This window comes from Sorex fumeus, unplaced genomic scaffold, assembly GCF_029834395.1.
Source record: "Sorex fumeus unplaced genomic scaffold, SorFum_2.1 ptg000046l, whole genome shotgun sequence".
Classification (NCBI taxonomy): Eukaryota; Metazoa; Chordata; class Mammalia; order Eulipotyphla; family Soricidae; genus Sorex; species Sorex fumeus.
Genome location: NW_026606103.1, coordinates 2492216 through 2507288, shown reverse-complemented (window position 1 = coordinate 2507288; position 15073 = coordinate 2492216). Strand labels below are relative to the sequence as shown.

Here is a 15073-nt window from a genome sequence, read left to right as displayed (position 1 = left end):
TTTTTTGACCTTTGTGTGTCTCTAGAGCTGGAGAATTTCTTGTAGACGATATAAAGTAGGTTACTGGCTTTTGTGTGTTTTAAAAAATGTATTTGGCCATTTATGTTTTTTTATGGGGAAGAGTAAACTTTTATTAAAAGTAATTGCCACTGGTGACAGAGTCAGTATTGCCCTTAAAAAATAATCCTCTGTCCAGAGCAAAGACTCAGATGGCTTGAGAGCATGTTTTGCCATGGATCTTCTGTGCTGGGTCCCTGGCACTGCTTGGCCCCCCAAGGTCCACAGGAAGTCCCCAAGCAAATAACTGGGAGTCACTCTCAGGTACCGCTGAGAATGGCCCAGATATCAGAAAGGGAAAAATGTTATTTATGTCTTACTTTTCTTGGGTTTTGTATTTTTCTTATTGCCTTTGTTTTCTGTAGGTGTATGTTAGCACAGTGTGAATCTCTTATTTTATTCTGTAAATACATTATAGTTTTTTCTTTGTTTGTTTCACAGATAAAGTATTTTCTAGTGTTATGGTGACATGGTTAACCTGAAGTCGGCTTCAATCACAATTTGTTTCTTTAGTGCTTGACTTCCCAACGCTGTTATGGATGTAACAATATATTGAGAGCACTATTATTCAATACAGTTCTGATAGCTGCTGCCACAGAAATTAAGCAAGAAAAAAATTTAAATTTGTGTTCAAATTGGCAAAGAAATCAAATTCACTGTTTACAAATGACATATCAAGAACCCTAAGACTGCAAAACCAATCATTAATTAAACACTCCTAGAAGCAATAAATCTTTACAGTAAAGTTGCAGCTTACGAAAGCAAACAGGAAAATCTTTTGTGATTTTATATGTAAACAGTGATAAAAGAGTGATTTAATTTAAAAATCCTGCTTATAGTTATGAAAAAAATAGGTAATGTGGAATCAATTTTTAGAAAGGAGGTGAAAGATTTACTTATTAAAACCTGCAAAGCACTGTTAGGAATTTCGTATGTAGGAACCCAAAAAGGCTCCTCTGAAAAACTCCTCAAAACAATATATTTATATAGTAAAGTAGCAGGCTACAAAACCAGTGCACAGGATTCTAATTTATTCTTACATGTAAACAAACAAACAACAACAAAACACCCCCCCAAATCCAGAATAGAAATAAACCCAATTGCAATCATGTAAAAACAGAAACCCCTTAGTTTAACAAAGGAGGTAAAAGACCTATTTAGTGAAAACTGCAAAACTTCTGAAAGGAATTTAAAATGAACTAATGTAATAGAAACATATTCTTGGTTTAAGGATCATAAGAATCGGCATCTTGAAAATGACTATCTTAACTCAAAGCAGTTTACAGAAACAACAAATTCTGATAAAATTTCCATGGCTTTATTCAAGGACATGGAGTAAATTTTTCTAAAATTTGCATTAAGCTACAAAACTCCTGACATAGCCAAAGCAATCTTGAGGAAAAATGGGAGGCATTGTGTCCCCAGACTTTAAAATCTGACACAAAGCTTTAGCAATCAAAATTGGTTGGTACTGGAAGAAAAAAAGTCTCTTCTCAATGGCATAGGATTGAGAGGTCAGGGAGAAACCCTCAGATGCATGAGCAATTTATTTATGAAGAAGTGCAATGAATTGGAGCAAGGAAACCTCTTTAGCCAATGATTACAGGAAAACTAGATAGTCACAATTAAAAAAATGAAATTAGGTGCAAACCTTCATCATACTTGGGTCTGGAGTGACCCTGTGCTTTCCCACAGTGCTTGCAATTATGAAACGGTTTGAGATCTTGACCTGCTCCATCCAGAGTAAGGTGTTAGAAATCTCAGACAGTCGTGAAAAATAAGAAAAAGAATAAAACAGAAGCAATAAGGGAAAAATAGACCCCTCTTTCACGCTGTAAACAAAAATTAACTCAAATAAGTTAAAATTTTTATATTGCACTTGAATCTTAAAAAATCCATTGGGGAAACATAGGCAAGACTCTCCAAAATCATGACCACAGTGAAGTCTGAAATGTAAGAACTCAAGTGGCAAAGGTAATAAAAACAGAAACGGAACTATTTCAAACTAGAAAACTTCTGCATTCTGTGAGCAATGTGCCCTACAATTAAAAGACATTCTGCTGATTGAAAGGATTTTGAGACCATACGCAAGATAAAGGACTAATATCCAAGATACATAAAGCGCTCTTAAAGCTCTCCATCAGAAAAACCGATTCAAAAATGTGGAAAGGAATGACATGGTCTCAAGATGTGAAATTGACCCAGAGGCAAAGGAAATTCGTCATCATTGATTATAAGGGAAATGCAAATCAAAGTGAAAATAAAACATCACTCACATGGGGACTCACAAATGTGTAACACAAAGCCAGAAACGAGTAAGTGCCAGTGGGGGTGTGCCAGATAGGAACCTCATTTTTCATTGGAGAGACTGTGGTTTGGCTCAGCCTGAAGGACATCTCCACACCTGTACTCATCACAGCATTGTTGACTGCAGCCAGGATCTAGAAACAACGCAAGTGCCCACAAGAGATGAGTGAATAAAGAGCTTCTACAAACACACGTGCAATACCGCTCAGCTGTGAGAAGAGGTGAAAGCTTCACCTGGCTGAAACTTGGATGGAATTGGAAGCTGTTATAATAAGTGAGCTGAGAAGAAAAAGACAAATGCCAGATGATCGTCCTCATGTGGAGGATGAAGAAGCAAAGTAAGTGTATTTGACAGTCACCAGTGGGAATGAACCCTGAGATGTGATTGTGACAGAACAGGGAATTGAGGGAAAACATTTGTGGGTGGGCTTTGATTAAGCCACACCTGGGTGTGCTCAGGACTTACTCCTGTCTCTGTGCTCAGGGCTCAGTCCTGATGATGATCAGGGTGCTGAAGATCAAGTCTGGCTATATGCTCAATGAGAGCATTCTGCCTGTTGCACTACCTGATATTTTGCCCATTTTGTGCCTAGTATTCATTTGTCCTAGTGAATTTTTAAGCTCAATCCATTTTTACGAAGTAGTTTATTTAAGGAAACTCTCTTAGAAAAATGGGAAACATATGAAATATAAGAAACTAGTCAATTGCTGATAATTTGCCTAGTTTGTGCCTGCTGTTAATTTTTTCTAGTGAATTTCAAGCTCAGTTCTGTTTTATGAAGTAACTAGTTTATTTAAAGATGCTTTCTTAGAGAAATATGATAAATATATGAAACATAAGAAATTTAATCTATTTTTTTCTTTTGATAGATTTCCTTTTTTAATAATCCCAAGAAATAACTGAAATGTGTATCTCAAGAAGATTTTACGTTATATATAATATTTTGGTTCAATCAAATACAGGACACCATGCATGACTAGGTAGTTAGTATTTCTAAAAACCTTTTCCCTTAATTATATTGTAAAGATTAATCTCCTTGGATTTTGTAAATTTAATTTTTATGAGTTATAATTATATGTTGTAATGATAATATATACATATATATTTATTAGTGAGATACCATGTACAGTTACATGGTAACTAGTTTGTAAATAGACTTACAAACTTTCGTATTTGGGTTTCAGTTATACAATGATCAAGTACCCATCCATCCACTAGGGCCCATCCATTCTCCACCAATGAACCCAGTAGCCTGCCCACTACCCCACCCCCACCCCACCCCACCTCTATGGCAGGGCATTCGCTCTTTCTCTCTCTTTCCTTTAGGTTGTTGGGGTTTGCAATAGAGGTATTGAGTGGACATCATCTTCGGTCTATATTCTACTTTCAGCCTTTCAGCACGCATCTTGCATCCCCACAAATCCTCCAAAAACCCTTTACTTGGTGTTCCCTTTTCTGTCTGAACTGCCTTTTCCCCCCGGCATGTGCTGCCGGCTTCCAAGATGTGGAGCATTCCTCCCAGCATCACATATGGTTCCCTGATCTCCGCCAGGAGTAACTCCTGAGTGCAGAGCCAGGAGTAACCCCTGTGCATCGCCAGGTGTGACCCAAAAAGCAAAAAAAAATTTTTTTTTTAAATTTAAGTTGGTCATATATTCATTGTGTGAATTAATGTTGAAAGCTATGTTTATTCTCGGAATTTTTTTCAAAGCGAATGGCCATAATAATATACCTATCTCTGTAATATACTTTTAATGTTATTGAGCATTATCGGAAACAATTGTTTTTACATAAGTCTGAGTTGCATAACTTAAAAATGTTGTTAGTTCAGTGTATTCTTTGTTAAAAGTCTAAGAAATTATATATATTATTAGGTATTAAAAGTTACTTGAGAGCCAAAATGTCCCATCTCAGTTTCTTAGGTTTCTGACAGCTCTTTCTGCAGTCTGAGGGTCCATGTGGTATAGAGGAGTAGGGGTTAAGGAGTCCAGGCGAGGCACCATTATTTCTGCTTTTAATGCCTGCTCATATTTTCTGGGTTTTCAGACAGCATGTACACTTTCTTGTTTTCTAAAAGTTTGTGTGAATAATGCCATAATCTATCCACATAACTAATCTGAAGATTGCAATTTGTTATTAAAGATGCAGTTTTATTTATTTTATAATGTCATGACAATACTAAGTTTCGTATTATAAACTAATGTGTTTGATTTTTAAGGTGACATTGAACTTTATTGACTTAAACATCCTTTTTAATACATATATAGGTTAACTTGATCTTATAATCCTATGGATAAACTTTTATACTCAACCATTTGAAGCTGCATTGGAAGACATTTGGCCATAGTACCTTCTTCTACTAGGTCAGTTATTAAGCACTTTCTCCTTTATGTTGATGAAATAATCCTCTCTATTTGGCAGTTTGTTCAGAATTGTGGTTAAATTTTCTGAAATTTTTTATATGTAAAATTTGTATTTGGAGGCTGGAGCGATAGCACAGTGGATAGGGCGTTTGTCTTGCACGCAGCCAACCCTGGTTGGATTCCCAGCATCCCATATGATTCCCTGAGCACCGCCAGGAGTGATTCCTGAGTGCATGAGCCAGGAGTAACCCCTGTGCATCGCTGGATATGACCTAAAAAAAGCAAAATAAATAAATAAATTTGTATTTGGTAATAATATTTGCTTAAAATTATTGTACACTTAAAATTTGAAATATTTTCAATATGCTTTGTATATTTACATTGAAAATAATTCACTTTATTTTAATGTTTAGTATAGAGCTAAACCATAATCCTATAAAAGATGAAAAACCAAGCATGTGGAATTAAAAAAAGAATAGGAAAAGCAAAACAAAAATTAGCAAATACAAGTGAGAATACAATAAAGATTAGTAATAAGAAAAATAGGAGCGATTTAAATACTTCAGTGAAATGTAATTTCACTTTGGTGACACTGACTACAAAACATGTGGTAGAATCTTAATATAGTAATTACTTTTTAAAGCTCTTTTTGTAGGGCTGCTCTATGAAATTTTTATACCATCATATTTAATAGTAAATAATAAATTAGTATTAGTATACAATCATATTTAACAGTTTGCTTTTATGCATGTATTCACCCATGCTGGTAACTATAGAAAAGATTTCTTTTAGCTTACATGAGATTTACATAGAAACGTTTATCGTAGAGGACCGAGCTCACCCTGCTGGTGAAACGGACCATGTACACATTCAGTCTCCATCACCAGACAACTGAATGGCAGCAGTCATTTGAGAAAATGCTGTTTTCTCAAATATCAGAATACAGTGTGGTGTGCTTTTTCTCTTCAGCATTTCTTACCTGCATGCATTCCTTAAAGCTATACTTCTATTCAAATTATTTATCAGACTATTTGAAGTGTGCTTCCACTTATAAAAGTTATATTTGAGTATTGAGAGGAGTTCATTTGACCTTTTTTTGTACTTAAAACAATATTAATTTGAGGCTGGAGCCACAAATTAAGCCGCACAGCGGGTAGGGCATTTGCCTTGCACACGGCCAACCTGGGTTCGGTCGCCAGCATCCCATATGGTTCCCTGAGCACCATCGGGAGTAACTCCTGGGTGCATAGCCAGGACTAATACCTGTGCATCGCTAGGTATGCCCCCCCCCCCAAAAAAAAGAAGTAATATTAATTTTAGGTAACACTGTAGCACTGTAGCCATGTCCACCAGTTGTCCATCGATTTGCCCGAGCGGGCCCAGTAATGTCTCCACTGTGACACTTGTTGTTACTGTGTTTGGCATATCAAATAGGTCACGGGTAGCTTGCCAAACTTTGCCGTGTGGGCGAGATGCTCTCTGTAGCTTGCCAGGCTCTCTGAGAACAAAGATAAATAGTATTATTTAGTATTATTTAGGAGTGAACATTTCATTTGAGCAAATCTTTGAGAACCTAGGAATTATTGAAAGTAAATAAAACAATAGTTTACACTTGATCCCCTTAGTACTGTGAATCACTTAAAATATAGCTCAGTTTAAAAAATTAATTTTTTCCTATTATTTTGTACTATATCTGATGATGACAAACTTGATTCTGATTTTTCTGCCCCTAAAATAAACCTGAAAATTGAGTTACATGGCATAGTAATTGAATTTAAAGTTTAAATATTTATTTTTTGACTTGTTTTTTAATTTTTATTAGTGAAACACCATGAGGTACAGTTGTAGAAGTACAAATTTTTGTGCTTGGATTTCAGTTATACAATGATTGAGTACCCATCCCTCCATCAGTGCCCATTCTCCACCTCCAGTGCTCCCAGTATCCCTCCCACCGCCCCATCCCCCCATCCCATACCACCCCTGTGGCATTCCCTTTTGTTTCTCTCTCCTTTTGGGTATTGTGGTTTGCAAAAGAGGCATTGAGTGGCAATCATGTTAGGTCTAGAGTCTACTATCAGCATGCTTCTCCCATCCTGGGAGGATCCTCCAAACACCCATTATTTGTTGTTCCCTTCTCTATCTGAGCTGCCTTTTCCATTTTCCCCCAGCATGTGCGGCTGGCCTCCAAGTCATGGAGTGAACCTCCTGGTACTTATCTCGGCTATTCTTGGTTGTTAGTCTCTTATTTTGTTACTTTATATTCCCAGATAAACGCAATCTTTCTATGTCTGTCCCTCTCTTTTTGACTCATTTCGCTTAGCCTTGGAGTGTTTTTATTCAGGTCTCTTTTAGCTGGTACTCTTCTGGTTCCTTGGATCTGGATGTCTGCATTCTTTAACTTTGGGAACTGTTCCCCAAGATTTCTAAGAGTTTCATTGTATTGGTGGTGCTGTTTCTGTGCTGGTGATAGAGCCCAGGCCCATGTACATGAGGAGCAGATTCTTCATCGTTCAGCTGCTTCGCCCCACCCCCACAACTCAGTTTAAATGTATTTTAAGAAATTCATCTATATAGTAATATTTAGAATTGAGCAAGTAAAAATGTGAACAATTAAAGAGCTTTTATTAAAATTTTATAGTACTTTAGTGCTATGGATCTTCTTGAATGAGTTCATATGATGAAATAAAATCTGAAAGATAGCAAATTCAAACCTGATGGATGTTTTTACAACAACACAAGAAAATCATAATTAATTAATTAAATAATTCCTTAATTTTTTTTAATTTTTAATTTTTAAGAATACAAATAAATTTCTTAGCATTTAATGATTTTTTGAATTAAAGATCTGCTATAAGTTATAATTTGATTTATAGTTGGAAATAGAGTGACTTACTTTTATTTAAAAAAATTTTAAATTGACAGTGAAAGAGAGACAGTACAGCAGAAAGGGAGCTTGCTTTGCAGGCTTCTGACATGGGTCCATCTATGGTCCCTTGAACCCTCAGAAGTGATCCCTGAGCACAGAGCCAGGAAGAAGCCCTGAGCACAGCTAGCTGTGGCGCCAAAACAAAACAAGACAAAACCAAAAAAATTGACTTGTGGTAAGTTAATTCTAATTTACAATTAGTCTTACTGAAGTATCATTTACTTATATCTTTTTGAATTGCTCAATTCTATATCACATTTTGTTATATAGCATTATCAATATAAGATAATATCAGACACATTAAAACTGCATTATCAAACTTGTTTTTGAAAACCAAAAAATGTCAAGGAAGTCTATATGTTGCAATCCCTTTAGAAAATCCAAGCCTATAGTTACTCCTCTAAATTTTTTCCTTATTTCTAGAGCTGACAGTTGACTTATTAAAACTACTATATAGGATTTAAATTACTAATTGGATTTAAATTACTATTTGGTCATTTAAATTGTCATTGTCATTGTCCTCCCATTGTTCATCAATTTGCTCAAGCGGGCCCAGTAATGTGTCCATTGTGAGACTTTGTTTTTACGGTGTTTGACATATCGAATACGTCACAGGTAGCTTGCCAGGCTTTGCTGTGTGGGCGAGATACTCTCGGTAGCTTGCAAGGCTCTCTGAGAGTGGCAGAGGAATTGAACTCGGGTCAGCCATGTTGGCTGCGTGCAAGGCAAACGCCCCACCCGCTGTGCTATCACTCGAGACCTGGGTAATTTAAATATTGCCCAAAATGTTGCCAAAAATATTTCAATGATTTGATAGAGCTATGTTATGTTTATTCTAATAAAACTCATTCCTTTGCTTATTTTCCAAAGAGAATAATAAAATTATTGTATTAATTCAAAAAGTTTTGAATATAAGTAAATGCATAGGTAATGTTCAGTTTGCATCGTATATTTAGAGAAAAACTAATATAAAAATATTTAATGCTATTGGTTTGAGCATATTAAATGTCTGGGTTTTTTTTATTTGAATATGGGAATTCTGCTGGTAGAACAATTCTTGAAGTAAATTTTGCTCTCCAATTTACAGATGTAATCATGGAAGCATATTGGAAGACATAGGCTAAAAATGAAGCAATAAAAACAACTATGTTAAAAAAAATAATAAACTAACAGTAAAGAAGCCATCTTCTCTGCCCAATTGTAGTCCCTGAAAACTAAAAAGAAGGCCAGGAAGGCATCCAGGACTCTGGTTTGAATTCAGGGACGCCATTTTGTTCCCCAGGTCAGGATTGAACCCCAACTATGAAGAGCAACGTCGTGGAATGAAGAGGAATAGCCATATATTTCTTCACCTCTCCATAATTAATCATAGACATACACAGACATTCTAACTACAACAATGCATAATAAACAACTCCAAATTACAACAGTCAGAATAGAAAAGCAACGCAGAAACCCACTAAACTTAGTGCAGATTCTAGCCCAGATGAACCAATCAGTAACAATGAGCTATATAACCTCTCTGATAAAAAATTTAGAATGAGATTGATGAAGATCCATAGGAAACTCAAAGAAACAATAGAGTGGCCATCTTCACAGCATACAGCCGAAGAGAAGGGCCACATGGAGGGTGGGATCCACAGCTCCCTATGAAAAAGAAAAAAACAGGTTCCAAAAAGAGCCGAGATCATCAGGAAGTCCCAGATGGGGTAGGTACCGCATCCCGCCTCTCCCAGATGGAACCCCGGTGACCAGAAGCCTCTACAAGCACAGCTCGAGTGTGTGGGATCTAGGACTTTTCCTCAAAACCACGCAGCTGCTTATGCGGCCGCGCCATATCTCTCTATATACAAAGTGGTCAATGGGAAGTAAACCACCCAACGTTTCTCCCTGAAAATCAGAGTTAAGTTTGGAGCATGGCCACAGCCCCAGAAACACAAGGACTTGATGCAGAACCCAGCAGCTTGGAGGAGAAAAGTGAACGGATTATGCGTTAATCCAGGCCATCATGTCTGCCCGGAGGGGAAAAGGTGTTGCCCCATTCGCCCTCTCTTCTCTGGAAAGAAGGATGGCGGCTGAATGGGAGCCTTGTGGACAGCAAGTATGAGCCGGTGGTGTGGGGGCGACTAAAACCTCATGGGAAGGGGGGCGTTCCGGTCCGTCCTTCACGCCCTACCAAGGTCACCAGTTGCCCCCCACAAGCGGCTCTCCAGCACGGCCACAGCCCCAGAAGCGCAAGGACTTAATGCAGAACCCAGCAGCTTGGAGCAGAAAAGTAAAAGGACTATGCGTTAATCCAAGCCATCATGTCTGCCCAGAGGGGAAAGGGTGTTGCTCCCTTCCACCCTCCTCCCGCTGGAAAGAAAGACGGCGGCCACATGGGAGCCTTGTGGACAGCAGTTATGAGCCGGGGGTGTGGGGGCAACAAAAACCTCATGGGAAGGGGGGGCGTTCCGGTCCGTCCTTCATGCCCTAACGAGGTCACCAGTTGCCCGCCGCGAGCGGCTCTCCAGCACGGCCACGGCCCCAGAAGCACAAGAACTTAATGCAGAACCCAGCAGCTTGGAGCAGAAAAGTGAACGGACTATGCGTTAATCCAGGCCATCATGTCTGTCCGGAGGGGAAAGAGTGTTGCCCCATTCGCCCTCTCTCTCTGAAAAGAAAGATGGCGGCCACATGGGAGCCTTGTGGACAGCAGTTATGAGCCGGTGGTGTGGGGGCGACTAAAACCTCATGGGAAGGGGGCGTTCCGGTCCGTCCTTCACGCCCTACCAAGGTCACCAGTTGCCCCCCACAAGCGGCTCTCCAGCACGGCCACAGCCCAGGAAGCACAAGGACTTAATGCAGAACCCAGCAGCTTGGAGCAGAAAAGTGAAAGGACTATGCGTTAATCCAGGCCATCATGTCTGCCCGGAGGGGAAAGGGTGTTGCTCCCTTCCGCTTTCCTCCCTCTGGAAAGAAAGATGGCGGCCACATGGGAGCCTTGTGGACAGCAGGTATGAACCTGGGGTGTGGGGGCGACTAAAACCTCATGGAAGGGGGGCGTTCCGGTCCGTCCTTCAGGCCCTACCGAGGTCACCATTTGCCCCCTGCGAACGGCTCTCCAGCACAGCCACGGCCCCAGAAGCACAAGGACTTAATGCAGAACCCGGCAGCTTGGAGCAGAAAAGTGAAAGGACTATGCGTTAATCCAGGACATCATGTCTGTCCGGAGGGGAAAGGGTGTTGCCCCATTCGCCCTCTCTCTCTGGAAAGAAAGATGGCGGCAGCATGGGAGCCTTGTGGACAGCAGGTATGAGCCAGGGGTGTGGGGGCGACTAAAACCTCATGGGAAGGGGGGCGTTTCGGTCCACCCTTCACGCCCTACCGAGGCCACCAGTTGCCCCCCACGAGCAGCTCTCCAGCACGGCCACGACTCCAGAACATAGAAACCAATTTCTTAACTATCTGACTTTCAGTAGAAATACTTCCAGGGTCAATAAGTAAAATAGCAGAAATCCAAAACCAACATTTAATTCTTGAACCCAGCTGTAGAAAGCAAATCACTTCACAATGCTTTTTCAGCATGTCCGATTTGGGGGGAGGGGTAAACTCTAAATAATAGTGGTGAATATTTTAATGAAACAATGAATGTAATCAAAGCAGATAGAGTGTTAACTAAAATTCATCTGCCTCACAGGGACTGGGAGGGGGGGTGGGGTTTTATTGGGGTTCTTCATGGTAAAAAATAAGTATTGGTAAAGGGAAATGTGTTTGATATTTGCATGACTGAGACCTAAATCTGAAAGCTTTGTAACCTTTCCCACAGTGATGCAATAAATAAATAAATAAAAATGAAACAATGGAGTGCACCGCCAGTGAAAAACAAGAGGATATGAGAGCAGAAATAAGGAAAATACAAATGAAAATACAAGCATAAATGCCATATCTAAAACCTGGAAGATGAAATGAAAACCTCACTGGGAGACCTCATTAACAGAGTAACAGCTTCTGAACACAGAATCAGTGAACTCCAAGATGAGGTGCAGGAAATCTCCAGAAGACACCAGAAGATAGAAAATAGCCTCAAAATAAACCAATAGATGACAAGAGAACTTTGGGATGTATTCAACAACAATGTAAGAATCCTTGAGTTCCCAGAGGGACAGGGGAAAAAAAACCCTATGAAGAAGCAACTGTCAAGGCCATCATTTATGAGTTCCCATAGCTGAAAAGTACATGCTCCCAGATCCAGGGGGCCCAACGGGTGCCAGCTAAAAGAAATAAAAATGAAAATACCATGAGATGCATCTTAATCAGAATGCTGAAAATGATAGAGATAGAATACTGAAAGAAAACATCACAAAAGGACATCACTTACAAAGGAGCATCCTTAATATGTACAACCAACTTATCAGATTAAATCTTCCATGCTTGAAGATAGTGGTGAAATACAGTGAATAAAATTCAATGAAACAAATGCCTCACCAAGAATACTTTACCCGCCAGATTCTCATTCAGATTTTGAAGGAACAAAACACAACTTCACAGCTAAACTTCATAGACTTAAAGCCATTTAGATGGGTCACTTTAAGATAAGACAACCCCCACAGACATAGCAAATTCTTACAAAAAGATGGCAAACCCCCCCCCCCAACAAAAATCTCTCTCAAAGTCAGTGGGCTAAATATACCAATTAAGAGAAACAGAATGGTAGGATGGATTAAAAAATTGAAACCAACACTCTGTTGTCTGCAAGAAACATATTTAAACATCAAACATAGACTCAAAGTCAAAGGCTAGAAAACAATTGTTAAGGATATCACTTGATCACTTGACTTCCTGTTACTTATCGATTTGCTTGAGTGGACGCCAGTAACGTCTCCATTTGTCCCTGTCATGTGCTAGTGTAGCCCAATAGCATCTGTTCGTTCTAGGAATATGAAAGGCCTCATACAGATCGTTCAGGGTCTTGATGAAGAAGTCTGACCATCTTGTAGGTGGGCAGCCACGCAATCTTTTGACATCCCATGGAATCCAGTCGGTAATGGCTCTAGTCCTGTGGCAGTCTCCAAATCTCATTACATGTCCACCCATCTGATTTTCGATGCCTTGGCAAACAAAACAGCATCCCTGATTCTTGACCATTAAAGGAGGTCGGAACTCCAGATTCTTTCTCTCATTTGAGTGAAAAGTGACACTCCAAGAATAGCTCTTTCGATTCATCTTTGGAAGACCCGAATAGCATTCTCATCCTGTTTTCGTAGGGCCCAGGTCTCTGAGGCATATGTTAATGCAGAAAGAACAGTGGAATTGAAGAGATGTGCCCAGAGCCAGAGGTTCTTTGTCCTCTAGCTATTTCTTTGATGTTCTTGAAGGCGTTCTATAAGCCGCTCTCTTCCTCCTGCGCAACTCAGGTGCCAGGTCATTCGTCATGTTGACTTCTCGACATAGGTACACATAACTGTTGCATTTGGAGATGGTCGTTCCATTGAGAGCGAATGGAATATCAGGAACAAGACTGTTTTTCACAACATTGTCTTCGTGAGATTCAGCTGTAGACCGACCTTTCCACACTCACGGTCAAAGTCGGCCAGCATTTGTGCCACTTGGCTAATGTTTGGTGTTATTAGAATGATATCATCAGCAAAGCGGAGGTGATGTAGTTGCCGACTGTCTATCTTCACTCCCATTCCTTCCCATTGCAGTCATCGCATGACGTTCCCGGGGGTGGCACTGAAGAGTTTCGGTGAAATGGTATCACCCTGCTGAACTCCTCTCTTGACATTGATGATCACTTCTTTGTAGAATGGTGATATCCTGGTAGTGAATCCGTAATACAGCTCACAGAGGACCCTGATTGATGTATTGAGTTTGAATGCCCTGATTGGCTAGGGCTTCAATGACTGCTTCGGTCTCAACAGAATCAAAGGCCTTCTTTAAATCAATAAACGTTAGGCAGAGCAGCATCTTGAACTCCCAAGAAACCTCAGTGAGCTTGGTTATCGTGTGGATATGGTCAATTGTGCTGAATCCTTTGCGGAACCCAGCTTGCTCACATGGTTGTCCTTCATCTAGCGTTCTGCCAATCCTATTCAGGATGACTCAAGTGAACAGCTTGTAGATGACAGACAATAGGGCAGAACATGCGACAAAAGAGGCGGCAGAGGTGTCAGTGTCCTTGTCAACACGAACTTGGCCACAGCATTGATTCTTTCGAATGCCTTACAACCTGAATAGGACAATTACACTTGAATAGATGTGACTCACTGCCGGCAGTTTCTATCTTCGTTGTAAATGCACCAACATCCAATTATGATGGAATAATTGAGAAGTCCTACATGCAGTTGGAGAAATTCTATAAAGTAGACCACACCTTCTACAAGATCATTGTTGGTGATTTTAATGCCAAGATAGGACCGAGAAGTTCAGCTGAAGAACTCCACATTGGGACCCATGGCCTAGAATGGAACAAACAAGGTGAGAGAGTGTCTGACTTCATTGTGTCGACCAAGACACGATTATCCAGGGTAACTCACAGTTCCAGAAGGCCGAATCTAAACATTGAACATGAGAATAAAGACCAAGTTACCAGAAATTGTGGGATGCAGCTAAAACAGTTATAAGAGGAATGTTTAGTAAGAATTCTGTAAGAATTCATCAGGAAGGAAGACCCACATATTCAGCTTAACTTCTCACTTTAAGATCTTGATAAATGACCATCAAAAGGAGCTTAAACCAGGTGGCAAGAAGGAAATAAAAAAAATCAGTAAAAATGAACGATCTGGAATCACAAAAGATAATCCAAAAGATCAATGAAACCAAGAAATTGTTCTTGAAAAAAAAAGAAAGACAATAAACTGCTATCAAGACTTACAAAGAAAGAGAGAGAACCCCAATAAACTGAGAAATGAAGGGGTGACATCATAACAGAAACTAGAGAAATTCAAAGAATCACCAGAGATTGTTTTCAGAATCTTCATGCAACAAAACAAGAGAAACTTGAAGAACCAGATAAATTCCTGTATTTCTATAAACTCCCAAGCCTGTACCAAATTTGGAATGCCTGAAGAAACCTATTACTATTGAAGAAATTGAAATGGTAATCAAATTCTTCCAAGAAACAAAAGCCCAGGCCAAGATGCATTCACTGGTGAATTCTTTCAAACCTTGAAAGAGGACCTACTGTCAATCCTTTCAAAGTTCTTCCAGAAAATTGAAGAAATAGAAACACTCCCAAACAATTTCTATGAGAAAAATATCACCCTCATAACAAAAGCACAGATAGTAAAAGAAAGTCAGAAGAGAGAGAGAGAGAGAGAGAGAGAGAGAGTGAAAATTATAATCTGATATCCCTGATGAGCATAACTCAAAGATCCTTAACAAAATACTAACAAATCAAATCTAGCAGGTTATCAAAAAGATCATACACCATGACCA

The 15073-nt window shown here is 39.5% G+C and overlaps 1 non-coding gene across 1 annotated transcript; it reads left to right on the top strand.

Moving 5' to 3' along the window:
- Window positions 1-1700: 1700 nt before the first annotated feature.
- On the top strand, window positions 1701-1827 carry LOC130031309 (small nucleolar RNA SNORA9). Its single transcript, XR_008793656.1, has one exon. It is a non-coding gene; the product is annotated as a small nucleolar RNA SNORA9 (small nucleolar RNA).
- The last annotated feature ends 13246 nt before the right edge of the window (window positions 1828-15073 follow it).